Source organism: Natrix helvetica, assembly GCF_964273705.1.
Source record: "Natrix helvetica genome assembly, chromosome: 2".
NCBI lineage: Eukaryota > Metazoa > Chordata > Lepidosauria > Squamata > Natricidae > Natrix > Natrix helvetica.
In genome coordinates, this window is record NC_138552.1 from 182,919,585 (window position 1) to 182,939,674 (window position 20,090).

Below are 20,090 nucleotides of genomic sequence, written 5' to 3' on the forward strand. Positions count from 1 at the left end.
TGGAACGCCCCCCTCGCCACGGCTGCCACATGATCTTCCATAGACAGCCGGGCATCAAGGAGGACGCCCAAATTGCGTGCCCCTTCCACCGGGGCTAATTGATCATCTCCGATGGTCAGCGATGGCATATGCTGGTTGAACCGGGAAGCCGGAAGCCACAGCCACTCTGTCTTGGAGGGGTTGAGCCTGAGCCTGTTGTCATCCATCCAGACCCGTACGGCTTCCAGACACCGGGCCATCACTTCAACAGCCTCGTTGGGGTGGTTTGGGGTGGAAATGTACAGCTGAGTGTCATCAGCGTACAGATGGTATCCCACCCCAAAACCACGGATGATCTCGCCCAGCGGCTTCATATATATGTTGAACAGGAGAGGCGAGAGGATCGACCCCTGTGGGACCCCACAGATAAGGGGCCTCGCGGTCGACCTCTCCTCTCCCGCCAACACACATTGCGTCCGGCCAGAGAGGTAGGAGCGGAACCATCGTAATACGGTGCCCCCGACCCCTAACCCCTCCAGACGGCGCAATAGGATACCATGGTCGATGGTATCGAAGGCCGCCGAGAGGTCTAATAGGACAAGGATGGAGGAACAACCCCCATCCTTTGCCCTCCAGAGATCATCCACCAACGCGACCAAGGCTGTCTCCGTGCTGTGACCGGGTCGGAAGCCGGACTGGCGCGGGTCTAGATAATCAGCTTCTTCCAGGTGGCGCGGAAACTGCTGAGCCACCACACTCTCAACAACCTTCGCTAAGAAAGGAAGGTTGGAGACAGGACGGTAATTTGCTAGCTCCGTTGGGTCCAGAGAAGGCTTCTTGAGCAGGGGCCTCACTACCGCCTCTTTCAAGGCGGCTGGTAAAAGGCCCTCACCCAGCGAAGCGTTCACCAGCCCCAGTAGCCAGCCTCGTGAGCCCTCCCAGGAGGCCAGTACCAACCAGGAGGGACACGGGTCCAATAAACATGTAGTGGCTCGCAGTCGCCCGCGCAACCTGTCCAAATCTTCGGTGACAACAGGGTCAAACTTCTCCCAGCATGGTCTCTCAAGACTAGCCTCAGACGTCCCCACTGGAGCACTGAGGTGGGTCCATCCCCTTCGGATCCGATCGATTTTATCCTGCAGGAACTCTCCAAATTCCTCTGCCCGGCCCAGCAATGGGGGGTCCCGTTGCCCCTGTGACAAAAGGGAGCGGGTCACCCGAAACAGGGCGGCAGGGCGGTTCTCTGCGGACGCTATAAGGGTGGCACAATACTGACGTTTGGCCACTCTTATTGCCACAAGGTAAGTCCTTACGTAGGCTCTTACTTGTGCTCGGTCGGATTCGGAGCGGGAGGACCTCCACTTGCTCTCTAGGCATCTCCTAAGGCGTTTCATTGCCCTTAGCTCCCCGTTAAACCAGGGGGCCCGGGTAGATCGTGGCCGTCGGAGAGGCCGCAAAGGCGCCACCCGGTCTAAGGCACCGGCGGCCGCATTATTCCACGCGGCTACCAGGTCCTCTGCCCGGGGGCGGGGCAGGTCTGCAGGAGGTGGCCCAAGCTCTGCCTGGAACCTATCTGGCTCCATCAGACGCCTGGGGCGGAACCATCTGGGATAGTCTGGTTCCGCCTCCCCGCGGTGGGGAGCAGCGCCAGGGAAGTCCAGCTGGAGAAGTGAGTGATCTGACCATGACAGGGGCGTGATGACTAAATTCCCTCTTCCCAGATCACTCGTCCACTGGTCGGAGACAAACACAAGATCCAGTATATGGCCTCCCTCGTGTGTGGGGTCCTGAACTACTTGAGTCAGATCCATGGCTGTCATGGAGGCCATGAATTCCCGGGCTGCCCCGGATGCCTCTCCCGTCGATGGCAGGTTAAAATCCCCCATCACTAATAGCTTGGGGGTTTCAACCGCCATCTCCGTGATCCGCTCGAGGAGCCCGGGCAGGGCCGCTGATGTATGGCGGGGAGCCAGGTATACTATCAACAGGCCCAGCTGACTCCCTGGGCCCCATTTCACACCCAGAGACTCACAACCAGATATCTGCGACACAGTGAATTCTCTCGGTGCCAAATCTTCCCGGATGATTATCGCTACCCCACCACCCCTACCTTGGGCCCGTGGCTGGTGGAATACACGGTAACCTGGAGGGCACATTTCCCTGAAGGGCAACCCCCCCTCTGGGCCCAGCCAGGTTTCCATTATTCCTGCGAGGTCCGGCTCCCCCTCTGTGATCAAGTCACTGATGAGGGGGGCCTTATTAATCACGGACCTCGCGTTACATAACATCAGCCTAAGGCCCAGGCTCTGCCGATCCTGTCCACCTAGCCTGCGGGGGTTGGTACAAGCGACCGGGCGGATCCAGCGGCCCCGGTCTCCCAACCGATTGTATGTTCTTCTAGTGTCCTCGTGCCCACCCCTCCCTACGACCGTCGCAATTGGAATTCCCCTTGTAGGAATGGTGTTTCCTCCCACCCCCCTCACTCCGCTCCCTTCCGTCCTGACCCCACCTGTTGACCTGGCTATGTCCATACCCCAAGGCAAAGTAGCCCTCCCCCCCTCCCTGGAACCCCTTAAAACCTTTAAAAAACATTTTACTAAAAAACCCCTAATCCCCCGCTTCCTCCACCTCTCTGGGTTAATAAACCTCTCATCGAGGTGGGCCCTCTTCAGGGCAAGGGGGCATGCCTGCGAGAGGGGGGACCCTCGCAGTCGAAGAATGTCAGACCTTGAATAGATAAAAATGTTAATCAATCTATGACTATGGCTGTGGCAGGGTTTTTCTTTGCAGCAGATCCAAGATGTAACTAGATGTAAAATAGAGCAATGAGTATTTGACAGGCAGATAAGATGGAAGAGGAAGCAGACCTCGCAATCCATAGTAATCTACAGTCCACCAGCGAGGCCCAGAGGTAGTTCTTAAGGCCCAGAGGCCCAGAGGTAGTTCTTAGAGTATACAGGGATTGCACCTCAGTGGGGGTGCGAGGTGGGGGATGGGCGGGGGGGTAGGCGGGGTGCCAAGGCCAGCTGCTCAGCCTATTGATCTTCTGGAGGTCGCCCAGAACCTCCGGCGACCCCCTGGCTTTCTTCTCCAGCCCCACCGGCCCCACTGGCCTCTTAGCCAGGCTGCGGTCAGAGCGATAGATGAGAAATAGATGAGAAATAGGGCACCCGATATTCCAGCGCCATTTCTGCCGCCCCGTTGCCACCGTCGGTTGGATCCAAACGCCGCCCCCGCATAGCAGGATGTAGCTCGCCTCCCACACGTTCTCCTCACCGACTCGCTATCTTCCTGGAGTCGCTCCTCCGCTGTCCCATTGTCCCGCCGCCCTGGCAGCCACATAGACCTCCTCCTTTCTGCTCGTGTTGTTTTTTTTCGCTGCCGCGGCTCGGCCTCTGCATTCTCTGCATTCTCGTCTCTTCACCGTCCTCCTCCTCCTCTGCCTCCGTCCTCCTGGCTATCTGGACCCCGCCCAGGGTCCAAGCTGTTAACAACGAGAGCCAGGGTTGCCACTTAATGAATTCTAGGCCCCCAGAATGACCAACGGGGGCCGAAAACGCCTGCTCTCCCTGCCAAAGAGCCCCATCGTTTACGGAGCTTTGAGAAGGTCCGCCATTTTCCCCCGGAAGCCCCTCCCCTTTAATTAAAAACTATGCCCAACTCACTTTATCAGGCTCTTACCCTTTTTCTACATTGAATTTGGAAAACTCTTAATCAGGTCCAAAACCAAAAATGACACATGGTGATTCTCCCAAGCGGAGTTCTTTATTGTTTCATGCCTATAGACAAACTCTTGCCAGATTGAGAACTTTAATAGCTGCATCTACAATAGACTCTGTGAACTATTAGTGAGGGGATGTCTTCACTTTCTTTTTGTCACACATAATATTTGTAATGAGTTGCCTCTTACTCCTCTGGAATGTATTCTGTCCCTCCTCAGAATCTACTGCTTTACTATGTTCTATCCAGTGGTCGGATTCAGACATTTCACACCAGTTGTAGCAAACTGATTATTAAATTACACACACACACACCAATGCTATCAAAGTAGATCCTGGGTGCTGCACTGCAATGGAGAAATAGGCAATGGAGTAGCTGGCATAAGGGAAGGAGGAGGGAAAGTGGCTTTCTCCTTCCCTCATGCCAGCTGCTCCATTTCTCCATTGCAGCACAGCAGCCAGGATCCACTTTGACAGAAGGGAAAGGTGTAATAATTTGTCTGGTCAAACTAACCCCACACTCTCCCCTACATTGGGCCCAGTTTTGATCATGCAACTTAATTCATAACCCCACTCACTTTTGCCCACAGACTGACTAACACCCTCTGCACACAGCTCCATGGGGAGGGGAGAATTCTTCTCTCCATTTCCCCCCAATTTTTCATCTTCCCACATGAGTTCTTTGGAGCATCAACTCCTTGTAACCCCTGCTCCTTATTCCTTGGAAACCTCACCTCTTAAAGGAGCCGCCTCCAGAAGGCTGAAACAGCTGGGACAAGCAGGCTTGGAAAGAGCATTTTGGCAAAGGATAGAAATTTAACAAGTTTGTCAGGGTTGGCCATTGTAGGAGGCTTGTCCTTCATGTGTGGTAGAGCTGGAAGATGGGATGGGCCACGCCTCCCATGGCAGCCAACATGACCCTGAGTGAACTGGTTGTTAAATTATTTGAAATCCACCACTGGTGCTATCACATATTATAAGTTATAGAATGGGGTGATTCTTGTCATTGTGTGATTGGGCAACTAAATCCAAGAAAATTTAAGCAGATTTTTGTTCTCTTCCCAGTCTTTCAAATCAACTCAAATATGATTTACATATTGTTTGCAGAGAAAATGCTTTTACATGTCAATATTTCATACTTGGATGTAGAATTTATTTCAGTTTGCCACATGAAATAGAAGCTGAGGATCATGAAGATAGATGCATGATAGAAGGAAGCTGAACCAGAGAACATAAGTGAATGAATTCAGTTGGTGTACAATTGTGACTCATATATGCAGGATGCTTTTAGGTATTTTATACTGAAGATGACTATTAAGCAATGTTAATTTAAATTGTATTCAACCTCACTTAAAAAAAAACTGTGACTAATCTAGATTTTGTCCATTTACAGTGGACAAGTAAATATCATTATGCTAATATTCTGAAACCACAGTACATTGATATTTTCTGTTAAAGTGTTTGAGGGCATACTTTGTTTCCGCATAGTCCCCAAATTGCTTTTATGACAAGATAGCAAGGTAAAAAGAGGAACATTTAAAAAGAAAATGAATGTGATTTTGAAAAAAGAAATAAAGAGGTAGAGCTGTTTGGGTAAAACTGGAGAGAAATCTGTGAATGAAACTGATCATCTGAACAATCAAGGGTTTATCTGGAAGGTTACAGATTGTGCCTGGGTCACTCATCCTAAAAAAGTCCAGTAAATAGGGAAAATTCCAGTGAGAAAAGTCAGGTTAATCACTTTCCTTGTGATTAGGATTGTGAAGTAGCATGTTCCAAGTAAAAGTGGACCCGGCATTCGTATTACCCTATGAGTTCAAGGCTCCCAACAACCTTGGTTTTGAAACAAGGAAAGAAGGTAGGAATATAAACCAGAAGAAGAGAACACCACCAAATTTCTAACTCCCCTGCCTGTCCAGCAGCAGGATCATGTAGAAGCTAGAAAGAATTGGCACATGGCACTGAGAAGTTGGTATTAAGACATGAACAATTACACCCTCCTTTCATATTTATAGCTAATTATATTGGGAGGAGTACTTCCAAGATTCATGTTCAGATGTCTATCCTGGAGTTGCAGTGAAAACATCTGTAAGGTGCATAGTCAATGGCATTCTCATCAATCCTAAAATTGTATGACATTAGTTCATTTATGCTTCTTCAGCATCACCTGATAAAATACTGGAAGCTCTAACCTCTCTATTTCACCTTTTTCTACCATTCTTAGCTTGTGCCACCTTATTCTACCTCTGGCACGTCCCAGAAATTATGTACATGTAAACAGCTATCTATTTATCCTGATGAATGCCCATTGATGCACTGCCTGAAACAACCCACAAATCAGTATTTTTGAAGACTATATAAGCAAATTGGCTTCAAGTGAAGGTCAGCATAGGGTTCAGAAGATAAGTTGTGTGAACCATACCATGCTATTCTCTACACATGTTATCATCCCCATCTCCCACCTTTCAACTGAAACCATATCACTTTATCTATCACTGTTCAACCCAGATTAAGTGCAAATGCAGTATGCTCTTATAGAGAATGAAACTCCCACCAATTGTTACCCGTAGATTCCATCTGATAATTGAGAATGGAAACAGAACAAATGTTTCATACCTCAAAGGTATTGTTACAAATTAGGGCTGAGTCAAAGTGAATCCAGTGTGGAAAGAACACCTGTCTTCTGTCATTTGCATTCTCTCAATTAAAAATAATCTATCTTCTCTGAGCTATTGGCCCAATTTATAGAGACATGTAATGGAATAAACACATTTCAAATGTTCACTTAAAAAAAACTTGCAGCATGCAAGCAAGCTTCCTTCATTATCACTAATTTAGGTTTTCAATTATTTGCAAAGTTTCATTATATGTGTTTCTCTAAAGAATGATGTTATAAGTTAATTTAAAGATACATTGGTGTAATTTGTGAAATATCACAATTTTCTTCTTGTTTCCATCCACACCATTTTTCTATTGTGCCAACTAGTGACAAAATGTATCTGGATGAAGAGAGGGAGAGTGGGAAGTGGGAGGTTTTATTGTTTTATGCAAAATGATCTAAACATTATAAGTGCATTATTTTGCTGTGTGATTTTGAATTACACAAATCTGGATTTTTAGGGAGATTTCATGCATTTCAAAAGCAAATATTTGGGTGGCCATAAAACTAATTAAAAATGAGGCAGAATGGATTTAAGAACGAATATCTGGAAAGTTGACAAAAGAAGGAAGTAAATTATCAGCCATCCCTACATAGGATTATGTAAGAGAAAGACCCAAATAATAATTTCCATACAAATATATCATATAGCATTATGGGGCAATATATAAGCCAAAATGTTATTGCTATGCTATATCCACTGGACAATAACTAAAATAAATAAGCAAGCAATATTTCCTTAAAGATCTCTCTTCTGTTTTTCAATGATTTCTGCTAATGGTCCATTAAAAGCAAGAATTTGCATTTTGATATGGTCAGCTAAGAAGAAGAAATCAATGTGCAGCTATTTATTTGTCCTTGGTACTCTTTTTCTTTGGAGTATATTGCTGCTGCAAAGGTAAGCTCATTAATAAAGCTGGCAAGAGTTATACAAATAATAATTGGAAAGCAAGAAATGGAAAGCCATTCTAAAAATGAAGCTATGCAAAGACATTTGCTGGCCTCTTAATGTGTGTGTGTGTGTGTGTGTGTGTGTGTGTGTACTGCATGCATATTTGTATCTCACAGTAGTTCATAGAGTTTATTATGTGGGCAGTATTCCAGTATTTGAGGGGCTGCTACAAAGAAGAAGGGCTCAAATTATTCCCCAAAACACCAGAGGGCAGGATAAGAAACAATGATTAGAAACTGATCAAGGAGGGGAGCAACCTGTAATTAAGGAGAAGCTTTCTAACAGTGAGGACAATTAACCAGTGGAACAACTTGCCTTCAGAAATTATGGGTATTTCATCACTGGAGGTTTTTAAGAAGAGACTAAACAGTCACTTATCTGAAATGATATAGGTTCTCCTGCTTGAGCAGAGGGCTGGACTAGAAAACCTCCAAGGCCCCTTCCAGCTATATTCTATTCTGTTCTTCTTCATAGAATGTTCCCTTTCTAGTGAAAAAAGATCCAGCAATTGCAAAGTGATTAATATGATTGGGAGGTAACTATTAGGTTTAGTTTCTTCTGGGACTATACCACACTCTAATTCAGTTTTGATTTATTTGGGCAATTTGTAAACCACCCTTCAGCTACAGGATTTCCTGGGCAAAGGTACAGTTTTATAACAGAGGTACAATAGAATCATAAAAGCAAAATAGTAATATTACAGAAACTAAAAGAACTTGGCTTCTCAAATCCAACAAAACTATAGATAGGCTCTGTTAAAAAAAACAACCTGGAAAAAATATAAAACTCTTCTTAATGCTAGAGATAGGTTCTCTAGAGAGAAAATTCCATATCTGAAATGTCACTAATATTTTAAAACTATATATTTATACAGATACTGCTGATGGTGGTGACATTGGAAAACTCAGATTTTCTTGGATTCTTCAAGCAGCCAGGCTGAAAACTATTCATAAATTTATAAGGAACTTCTCTCTCTTAATGATTAATGGTTAACCTTTACCTAAAAGTAGCGATTCTCAGCCACGGTCCTTGCATGGCTTTCCATATTAGTTTATTTCAGCTATCAGTTATAGTAGAAATTAAGGTGTGCATTTGGTATGGCCATCCACTCAGTAGTTGGGAAAACAGTATGATTTTATTTTGATTGAATCAGAAGTTACCTTGTTTGATTTGATAGACTTCCTAGAAATGTCTTTCCAAATTGCTGAAAAATATATGCAAAGAAGATTAACTATTTAAGTAGTTTTTGTATAAAAGGGAAGAGAACATTTAAAGGATTCACTTTTTTATCCTTTCCTTCCTTCCTTCCTTCCTTCCTTCCTTCCTTCCTTTTTTGATAGACAGCTTTTTGTTTGCCCTAAAGCAATATTTTCCCCCTCTCTAATTTAAAGGTGGTTCAGTGGCTAAGACGCTAAGCTTGTTGATCAGAAAGGTTGGCAGTTCGACGGTTTGAATCCCTAGTGCTGTGTAATGGAGTGAGCTCCTGTTACCTGTCCCAGCTTCTTCCAACCTAGCAGTTTGAAAGCACGTAAAGAATGCAAGTAGAAAAATAGGAATCACCTTTGGTGGGAAGGTAACAGTGTTCCATGCACCTTCGGCATTGAGTCATGCTAGCCACATGACCACTGAGACGTCTTTGGACAGCGCTGGCTCTTTGGTTTGAAATGGAGATGACCACCGTCCCCTAGAGTTGGGAATAACTAGCACATATGTGCAAGGGGAACCTTTACCTTTACCTTAATTTAAAGACTTTTGTGCTCTATATTTCAATGAAGGGTAGTTTGCCTAAAACACCTAAATATTAAAAAAAAAACATTTTAAATCTCAGCAGAGATTGTCTGTTAAATATGTCCCAAAGGTGCTTTTTGAAAAGATAACTGCTTTTTTTCTTGAAGTCATTTTGCTTTTTATCTAAGAAGCTTCTTCAGTTCTAAATGATGAGGTCACATGAGAATGGATGAAAAAGCAAAACATATTCAAGGAAAAACAACAAAGAAAAGTCCAGTTGCCTTTTGAACAACCATGACCTGGATGACTGAGAATTTCCGTAGGCATCTGTAAAATATGGTTTTAAAATTCTGTTTTTGGCATTACATTTTAGGCACCAATTTAAAAAAAATAGCATCTACAGGAATCCAAGTATCTTCCATTTGCAAGCAAGAGCCATGATAAACTCTCAAACTTTAGGGATTAAAGGCCAGTGTTTGGATTTCACAAATGGCTTCTTCCAGACAGTTATATTTTTCATACAACTCTAGCTCAAAACTGTGCTTCTCCCTTGTTACTTGACTATATATTAAATTTCCTCTACTTCTGTTGCAGTCAGTCTACACCCTTTAAAAAGTGTCATTCTGTCATTATTTCTTTGTGAACTTTTGGGATATGTTGAATACAACTTTGCTGTTCACATAAACAAATACTAAATTAATTATTTTACTAAATAATTTATAATTTAGAGAAATTGTCAAGCATGCTTTGGAGATTACTGTATCTGATAAATATATGAAATATGTATAATTATTCCAAATACAGAGATATCATCTACAAGATGAAAGTTACCAAAAGTGAAGACTCTTCATTCTTAGAATACGTAAAAGCTGGGAGAAAAACCTGAATAACACAATATGTGAAATTGTGGACTTAATAGTCTGGACACAGCAACCTGCAGGTTTTTTAGTAATGACCTTTTCCTTCCTTTAAGATTAGCCTTTTCCATAAGACAGGGGTGTCCAAACTTGGGAACTTTAAGACTTGTGGACTTCAACTCCCAGAATTCCCCAGCCAGCCATGCTGGCTGGGGAATTCTGGGAGTTGAAGTCCACAAATCTTAAAGTTCCCAAGTTTGGACACCCCTGCCATAAGAGGACCATAGCATCAGTTATTCACCTTCAAAAAGCATTTCTAAAACTGGAACTCTGTCCAAATAATATTTTTGGGGGGAGCAGGGTTGGGTGAGATCAAGAAGGACAAGCACAGATAGAACAAGAAGATCAAATTAGAATGAAACAATTACCAGAATCAAGGTCCAAATTAGTCCTCCAGTTGATGTTCACAAGTTCCTAAGTAGAAAAAATAAGGCAAGTAGGTACAATAATACATACAGTAGGTACCGAAACAAATGGCAATCTGGAATTGAAAAAAAATATTTAAGCATTTATTCAGCATTCTTACTGCAGTTTTTTAGTCTTCTTATTATGATCTTAAACAGATTACATAGAGGGCTCCTCTCTTTTTAGTCCCACAAGAACAATCTGATGCAGATTGGGCTAAAAAAGACTGCTGGACCAAAGTGCCTTATTTGTGCCCAGTGGGGGACTAAAACTTGGATCTCCACAGTTAGAGCCAATACTTTAACTATTACCGCAAACCTAGAACTGGGGATCAATTTACTAAATCAGTGATGGCTCATTAGAAACACTGTTAACTATCTTGTTCATGGAATAAGAAGCTAATCAGGGCTCCTATGAAGCCAGACCATAGGTGTTCAACTTTTCTTGGCTTGGGGCTGTAGCTCTGAGCATAAAAGCTCAGTTTATGGGATTCTTTGTGATACTTTAATCAGAGTCTCAGGTTTCATAAAGAATAAAGATACTTTAAGTATAAAATAAGCATAAAAGTGGAGAAGAGGTAAGGATTTTAGTAGGCAAAACGACCTAGATTCACTTCAGCAAATTCATATTGTGCTCATTGGAGCAAACAATTTGTTTGATAAAATGTTTCACATTGCCTCAAAGCTCCTCCCTATCTCTTCTCTGTCACCTGCCAATGCCAAGTCTTTGGGCTTTGGTGAGAACATGCCAGTGAATGCATGTAGGCTTGTTCTCTGGCACAGCTTGTCAAAACTTTGCAAAAGCATTTTAAAGCAGGGGCAACATAATCATTTTCCTTTGCTCTTAGGAGCAAAGCTGACATGCCATAGTGTGATGCAATTCCAACAGAGTGCTTCCCTGAAATTTGTTTAGAGAAAGTATCCTTTTAAAGATTTGCACAACCTTACTCTTCTGCCTTCTCATGGCTTTGTTGATTTTACATAGGTATTGGAGCAACAGGTTTTGTACTGGGTGGTGGTTCAGCTGGTAGTTTTCTATATTGAGCTTTCCAAGGTCCTGAAGTTCTTACCTTTGCCAAAGACAAAAACCTGCTTCATTTATCCATAATGATACAATACTGTTCTGACCCCCTCCTCTTGTATACCAAGACACTCCGACACAAAGTCTCTTCAAAGATGTTTATTGACATACAGGTTCCACCTTGGCAGCAATCCAGACTGCCAAGGTCAAGATAGCACTCTGGGCAGCAATCCAGCTACAGCGACACCCCTTGGCAGCAATCCAGCTACCAAGCTCCAGATAATCACCTTAGCAGCCAAGGTCCAGGGAACAGATTGACAGTAATCCAGGTAAAATCTTTAGCAGCAATCCAGCCTGCCAAAGTACGACACAGATCTGAGCTTCTCCAACTCCAATGATCAGTTGATTCCTGCAAAGGGTGTGTCCACAAGCAGTCCCTTTATAGTCTGGAGAGGAGTCTAATGATCAGCAGCTGAGAGCCATTACCTCTGGTAATTGCTCAATTGCTCCTTACGCCGGGTAGCACGTCGGTAACGAGCATCTAATAGCTCACTGCTGTCTGACTCACTGTCCTGTGACTCCTCTCCACTGCTCCAAGGCATGACATCAGGAGCCCCCTTCCTTTGGCTTTCACCACTGCTCCATGCCTCAGGTGCCCCCTGGTGGCCAACCAGCCTCTCTGCGCCCTGCTCAGCGTCGGAACCCTGTCCAGGGTCCCCCACCTCCTCTTGAGCCGACTCAGAGGACACCTCGCTGTCGGAGTCTGGTGGCAGCGGCACCGGCACCGGCTGGGCCACAACACTATCCCTCACCGCAGGGCCCTTCCCCCGGGCCTGACGCTCGGGATGCGGTCGGGAGGGAAAACGTCCATGATAGGCCCGCACCAAAGCTGGAGCATGCACAGCCGTCGCATCGGTCCAGGTCCCACCGTCCGAGTCCTCGTCCGCCCAGTCGACCAAATACTGGAACCGACCCTTGAGCCATCTCGAGTCACGGATCCGGGTCACTCTGTGCAATGGCCGTGCATGCACCTCAGGCGACGACGGCAGGGGCGAAGAGGGATGTCGGAGAGGACAATCCGACCGCTCAGGGATCAGGAGCGAGCGATGGAACACCGGGTGTACTCGCATCGAGCGCGGGAGGGTCAGGCGATAGGCCACTGGATTGATAACGGCCTCCACAGGGAACGGCCCCAGATACCGGTGGTCCAACTTCCTCGTAGGCCGGTGGGACGGAAGATGCCGCGTGGACAACCACACGCGATCACCCACGGCCAATTCCGGCACCGCACGGCGAGACCTGTCCGCCACCCTCTTGTAATCCTCCTTCGCCTGATTCAAGTAGCGGCGCACCATCTGGTGAACCGCCTGAAGCTCAGAGAGGAAATCCTGCGCTGCGGGGACCGGAGAGTCCACGGGGGTGAGAGGGAAAAAACGTGGGTGGTACCCGACGTTCGCCATGAAAGGCGTCATCCGTGTGGAGGAGTGCTGCGAGTTGTTGAACGCAAACTCCGCCACGGCGAGGTACTCCGCCCAATTGTTCTGCTGCTGGTTCACGAAGCAGCGCAGATATTGTTCCAGAATCCCAATCACCTTCTCCGTCCCTCCATCGGTTTCGGGATGGTGCGCCGAGGACAGACAAACTTGAACGTCAAGAGCGGCCATCAGCCCTTTCCAGAACTGGGCCGTGAATTGTGTACCACGATCGGAGACGACCCGGTCAGGTAGGCCGTGCAGCCAGAACACGTGCTGGATGAACATGCGGGCGGTGGCGCGGGCTGTCGGCAATCTCCGGCAGGGGATGAAATGCGCCATCTTGGTGAGCATGTCCACCACCACTAGGACTGTAGTGAAACCGGACGACGGAGGCAGTTCCGTCAAGAAGTCCATGGACACGGCTCCCCAGGGTCTGTCCGGGGTCGGCAATGGCTGTAGCAAGCCTGGAGGAGCTCCCGTCGCTGATTTGGCCTGTCGACACTGCACACATGACGTGACGTACGTCTGCACGTCGTGTCGCAGGCGAGGCCACCAAAACGTACGGGAAACCAGGTGCAAAGTTTTGAACAGGCCAAAGTGTCCCGCTGCCGGAGTGTCATGACATTGGGAGAGAACCAATCCACGGAGCGGTCCTGCAGGCACGTAGAGCCGATCCCGATACCTCAAAAGGTCCTCGTCAAAGGTCCACGGGGATGTCGGCCCTACCTCTGCCCGCCGTTGTTCTACCCACTCGTCGTTTCGCTGCGCATTCCGTATCAACGACCGTAAATCCACGGGTTCCTGGATTGCAGCGAAGGACTCGACGGGTAGGACCGTCCGGGGGGGCAGTGAGTCAGCAGGGTCTGAGTACTCCGGCTTTCTAGATAGGGCATCCGCCCTCTGGTTCAAGGCACTGGGGATATACGTGACCTTGAAGTGGAACCGGGCAAAAAACAGAGACCACCGGATCTGGCGCTGATTGAGCTTCCGGGCTGTTGTCAAAAACTCCAGATTCCGATGGTCTGTCCGGACTTCGACCTGATGCCTGGCCCCCTCCAGGTGATGTCGCCAGGCTTCGAACGCCGCCTTGATAGCCAGCAACTCCTTCTCCCAGATGGTATAATTGCGCTCGGAAGGATTGAGTTTCCGAGAGTAATAGGCGCAAGGGAAAAGGGTGCCATCAGGGGCGTGAGCCTGCAATAACACCGCCCCCACCGCGATGTCGGACGCATCCGCCTCGACTACAAAGGGGCGATGGGGATCAGGGTGTTTCAAGATCGGCTCCTTTGTAAAAGCGCGCTTCAAGGCCACGAACGCTTGTTGTTCCGTGGACCCCCAGTGAAACGGCACTTTCTTTTGCAGGAGCCGAGTGAGGGGCGCGGTCAAGAAAGCAAAGCCGGGGATGAAGGACCGGTAGTAGTTGGCAAACCCGAGGAGTCTCTGAACGTCTTTCATCCGTCGAGGAGATTGCCAACTTCGTAATGCCTCCACCTTGCCTGGCTCCATCGCAATTCCTTCAGGGGATATACGGTGCCCCAGGAACTCGATGGTGGTCTGCCAGAACTGACACTTCTCCAGCTTGGCAAACAAGCGATGCTTTCGAAGGCGCTGCAAGACCTGACGCAAGGGCTGTTGGTGATCCTTCCGAGATGTAGAGTAGATCAAGATGTCGTCCAGGTAGATGACGACAAACTGATCCAAAAGGTCCCGAAAGATATCGTTCATAAAATGTTGGAAGACAGCTGGGGCATTGGTCAACCCGAACAGCATGACCGTATACTCAAAATGTCCATATCGGGTGCCAAAAGCTGTCTTCCATTCGTCCCCCGCCCTGACTCGAACCAGATTGTAAGCTCCACGTAAGTCCAGTTTTGTAAACACCACGGCCTCCCGGAGCCGCTCCAACAACTCGGGAATCAGAGGCAACGGGTAGCGATTACGGATCGTGATGGCGTTCAAGCGCCGGTAATCGCAACAAAGTCTTAGATCCCCGGTCTTCTTTTTGACGAACAAAACCGGGGCAGACAAGGGTGAAGACGAAGGCCGGATAAAACCTCGGGCCAGGTTCTTGTCAAGGAAGTCCCGCAATGCGGCCAACTCCGGTTCAGACATGGAGTATAGGCGGCCCGTCGGGAGTTTCGCATCAGGTACCAGGTCAATGGGACAGTCGTAAGGCCGGTGCGGTGGCAGTTGATCCGCCTCCTGCTCGCTAAACACGTCCGCGAACTCCGCTAAATCCGGCGGCACTGTCACCTCGGCCGAACTGGGCACCTGAGCCGCGCAAACATGACGGGTATGGTCCACGCATTGCAAGGACGGGAACGAGATGCGGTTCTGCGACCAGTAGATCTGGGGATCGTGCGCCCGCAGCCAAGCCAAGCCCAACACCACGGGGAAATGCAGACCCGAAGCCACGTAAAATTGAATGGCCTCCTCATGCTCCCCGAGGATCAGGCACAAAGGCTGCGTGGCGTTCTTGATGGGTCCAGACAGAAGCACCCGGCCGTCAATGGTCTCCACTCGCATCGGAGGGTCTACCGGGCACAGAGGGACGTGATATTTCGTGACAAACGCTGCATCCATAAAATTCGTGGTAGCCCCGGAATCGACCAAGGCATGGGCTGGAATTCCCTGCGGACTACCCGACAAGAGAATGTGCGCTGCAAGAATCAGATGTTGTGGAGGCCCCTCCGCCTCTGTTCCGGCCTGTGCCCGACCCGAAGTCTCCCTCAGATTGGCCCCCGCCCGTTTCCCGACACATTGCTGAGGGGAGGCCGCAGTCCGCACAGCCCCCCTACCCTTTTTGGGGCAAACCAAAGCCAAGTGTCCAAAATCCCCACAGTAGAAACACAACCCCCCTGCACGCCGTCTGTCCATCTCCGTGCGCAACAAGCGGGGTTTGGCGGCACCCAACTCCATGGGCTCCTCCCGTGCAACTGCAGTCTCGTGAGGGACCGGCACCCTACTGGTCTCCTGGGACACGCGGCGAGGCCTCCGCCTCTGCAGCCGGGCGTCTATCCGGAGGCACAAATGAACCAACGCGTCGAACGTTGGAGGCCTGTCCACCCTCACAAGCTCGTCCTGCAGGCCATCTGATAGGCCGTCCTGGAAAGTGTCCATAAGGGCTGGCTCATTCCAAGCAGAGTCCTGACTAAGCAGCCGGAATTCGCTGACATAATCCTGCAAAGAACCACGCCCCTGGTGCAACTCTTTCAGGAGTCTGGTGGCTGTTTCCCCCTTAATGGGATCTTCAAACATCAGCCGGAGATGGTTACAAAAACCCTGAAAATCGTCCAGCAGGGGGCTCGGTTGGGAGAGCAATGGAGTGGCCCACCTCGCTGCTGTGCCTGAGAGCAAGCTGATGATAAATCCCACCTTCGTCCGGTCAGTGGGAAAGTCCTCCGCTCTCAAGCTGATAAACAGCTGGCATTGGCCCAGGAACGCTGCAAACATTGCTTGTTTGCCATCAAACTTGTCTGGTGTAGCCACTGGACATTTCCTCCTTGGCTGGAGGGGGTTTGCAAGCCCCTGGAGCTGAGAGACCTGACCAGCCAGCAAAGCAATCAGTTGAGCCAACTGGGCCATCTCAGCTTGTAGTTGCTCCATTGCAACTTAATGGAGTTTTGTTTGGGGCAGGAATCAATCTGTTCTGACCCCCGCCTCTTGTATACCAAGACACTCCGACACAAAGTCTCTTCAAAGATGTTTATTGACATACAGGTTCCACCTTGGCAGCAATCCAGACTGCCAAGGTCAAGATAGCACTCTGGGCAGCAATCCAGCTACAGCGACACCCCTTGGCAGCAATCCAGCTACCAAGCTCCAGATAATCACCTTAGCAGCCAAGGTCCAGGGAACAGATTGACAGTAATCCAGGTAAAATCTTTAGCAGCAATCCAGCCTGCCAAAGTACGACACAGATCTGAGCTTCTCCAACTCCAATGATCAGTTGATTCCTGCAAAGGGTGTGTCCACAAGCAGTCCCTTTATAGTCTGGAGAGGAGTCTAATGATCAGCAGCTGAGAGCCATTACCTCCGGTAATTGCTCAATTGCTCCTTACGCCGGGTAGCACGTCGGTAACGAGCATCTAATAGCTCACTGCTGTCTGACTCACTGTCCTGTGACTCCTCTCCACTGCTCCAAGGCATGACATCAGGAGCCCCCTTCCTTTGGCTTTCACCACTGCTCCATGCCTCAGGCGCCCCCTGGTGGCCAACCAGCCTCTCTGCGCCCTGCTCAGCGTCGGAACCCTGTCCAGGGTCCCCCACCTCCTCTTGAGCCGACTCAGAGGACACCTCGCTGTCGGAGTCTGGTGGCAGCGGCACCGGCACCGGCTGGGCCACAACACAATACATACTTAGCTTCTTTGAGGTCTACAGACCAGCCAAGATAGATAATACAAAGTGAAATTTTAGTCATCATAAACTCAACTTTTTGCTCCCTCAATGGAACACTTATGAGCTAAACATTATCAATGAACTCCACTAGTTATTTTTTAAAAAATCCAATCAATCTTTAGTTCATTATCCAAGGTCAAAATCAGTGATACATAATTTCACCTTATAGCATCTCTCTGTCACTTTTATAAAAATACTGTTACACATTCCACCAATTTTTCCAACCCATACAATTAGAGTTAAGCTTCATACGTAATTAATTATTGCTGTTGAAATGGTATTGCTGGTGCTTTTTTATCTCTGGGCAGGAATCCAACATTGCTGCAGTAATTCATTTCAGGCTAATCTTTGAAGAGGAACGGTCCTGCCCAGGCTAATGTTCATGCCAGCAAGCTTTGCTGGATTCTTTTTCTCTTAAAATTGTTAAGTATTCCTTAAAAAAATAGTAACATCTAACATTTTCCTCCAAGTTTAACACATAAAGATGTTAGGCCACTTTTTTATCACTCACTATGACTGCTCTCTGATAAGTGGAATATGTTCCAGTTTATATGAACTTTGCAGCAAGTAACCTATTTTCCTTGGAGGATTATTGGCAGATCTTAGTTGTATAAAATACATATAACTTAGACATAGTTTTACCAAAGATGATAAATCGCTCTCCATGCCAAAGTGCTCCCCATATATAACACACAACTTAGTCTATAATAAACTCAGATTCAAGTAACTTGTGGCTTATGGATTGTAATTGGATTGTGGTTGTATAAATGAAATATGTAAGGAAGATAACCTGAATATGTTCCTCTGTGGAATTGCTCTGTCAGATAACAATAGTAAAAGAACAAAGCATACCATTCAATTTCTGCAGAATTTTCAAACCATTGTCACAAAACTTTGAAGAGCCATGTAAAGCTATGCAAAACTGTAGACTTTGCAACCAAATTCTTTAAAAGGAAGAAAACTCAGTTCACTTTAAACATTGCTTTTGATTAAGATTGTCTATTTTTGTCTGGAAGCACAATTGCTCTTTCTGTTGCAGGAATTGGGTATGGCTTGTCTAAAGAAAAGAAGGACTAGGGGTGACATGATAGCAGTATTCCAGTATTTGAAGGGTTATCGCAAAGAAGAGGGGGTCAACTTATTTTCCGAAGCAACAGAAGACAAGACAAGAAATAATGGATGAAAACTAATCAAGTAAAGAATCAACCTGGATTTAAGGAGAAACTTCCTAACAGAGAGGAGAATTAACTAGTGCCTTCAGAGGTTTTGTAGCTGCTTCAGCACTGGAGGTTTTTTTTAAAAAAACTGGGCAACCACCTATTTGAAATAGTATAGGATCTCCTGCTTGAGCAGGGGGTTGGACTAGAAGACTTCCAAGGTCCCTTCCAGTTCTACTGCTTGATTGTCCTGCACTCTTCTCTCCTCCTCCTTTTCCGTGCCATTCCATTCCACTCCATTCCATTTCTGCCCAACCTGCAAATAAGTCTGAAAAACTACTAAAAGCTGGTTTAGTCAAAGAAAAATATATCAGATCAGAAGACCAAGCAAATACACAAATTTTAAAACAACCCAATGCGGATTCCACTATCACTTATCCCAAAAGTTTTCAATGAGTTTCTAAATGACACACAGTAAGGGTGGGAATTGAACAAATTCTTAGAATTATTCCAAAGGGCAGGAATTACTTAATTGGTTAATTTTTATAATCAGCCACCTCACATACATGATTCTGGGCAGTTTGTAATTAAATAGATAGATAAATAAATTGCAGCATAGTAGGCATACTTCCTGTGTCCTACAAGGTGATATTCTTTCATGGATGAAGCTTGGATTACATCCACCAACTGTGATTGCTAACTGAACCATACAGTCTGAGACAACTGGAGTATCCCTCAGATAGCCAGGACCTATGCCATGAAGAGGCTTAAAGGTGATAACTAATAACTTGAACTGAACCTGGAAGCCAACTGGCAATTGGTATACCTGGTAAAGCAGTATAATCACAGGGGCCTAGCATATACCAGCCCTTTCATTACCGGTACCACTGTACTTTGGATTAGCTGTAGCTCCCAGTGTAGTCCCATGCAGTGTACATTTCAGTAACTCAATTATGAGATGACTAGGGCCTGAATGTTGGGCTTCTCAGTCCAGGAAAAAAAGCATAGCTTGTACTTAAGATATTCCTTTGCAAAGGTCTTGTGTCCACATAGTCTATGAATAGAAGCTGATTATCCAAGGCAATCCCTAGATTCAGTTTGCTAGATATATAACTGGATGTCAACAGGCCAGATTTAAGCTAGGATGGCAAAGGTTAGGGGATGCCAATACTGCTCCTCCTTCCAAATCATTCTAAAAATGCAATTTTTGGTGGTGCATTGGTGGGAAGTGGTGCCATCAATCAGCCTAGAGGCATACATGGCCCTAAGTCAGCAGTGGGTACAATCCACATCAATGATAATTGATGACTCCAGACCAGTGGCTAATCTCACCTAATGGTTTTTCATGGATTTAGACGAAAGGAGAGAGAAGGTAGAACTATTCAACTCCCAACAACTAAGAAGTTATGGGTGAAATCTCCTCTCTGCTTTGTTAAACTGTTTGAAACCAGCCATAGAGGAAGGAGGAAAATCACTTAAAACCGTGCCTCTTATCTCCAACTTCTGAAGCTGCTTCAAAGACATACCATGGCAAATAATACTGAAAAGCACTGAAAGATCAAGGAGTACAAGGATGGAGACAGGACCCTCTCCTAGCTTTGTCGAAGGTCATGAACAAGTGTGACCATCTCCGTACTAAACCTCAACCCAGCCTGAAACAAGTGTGAACACCACACTTCGT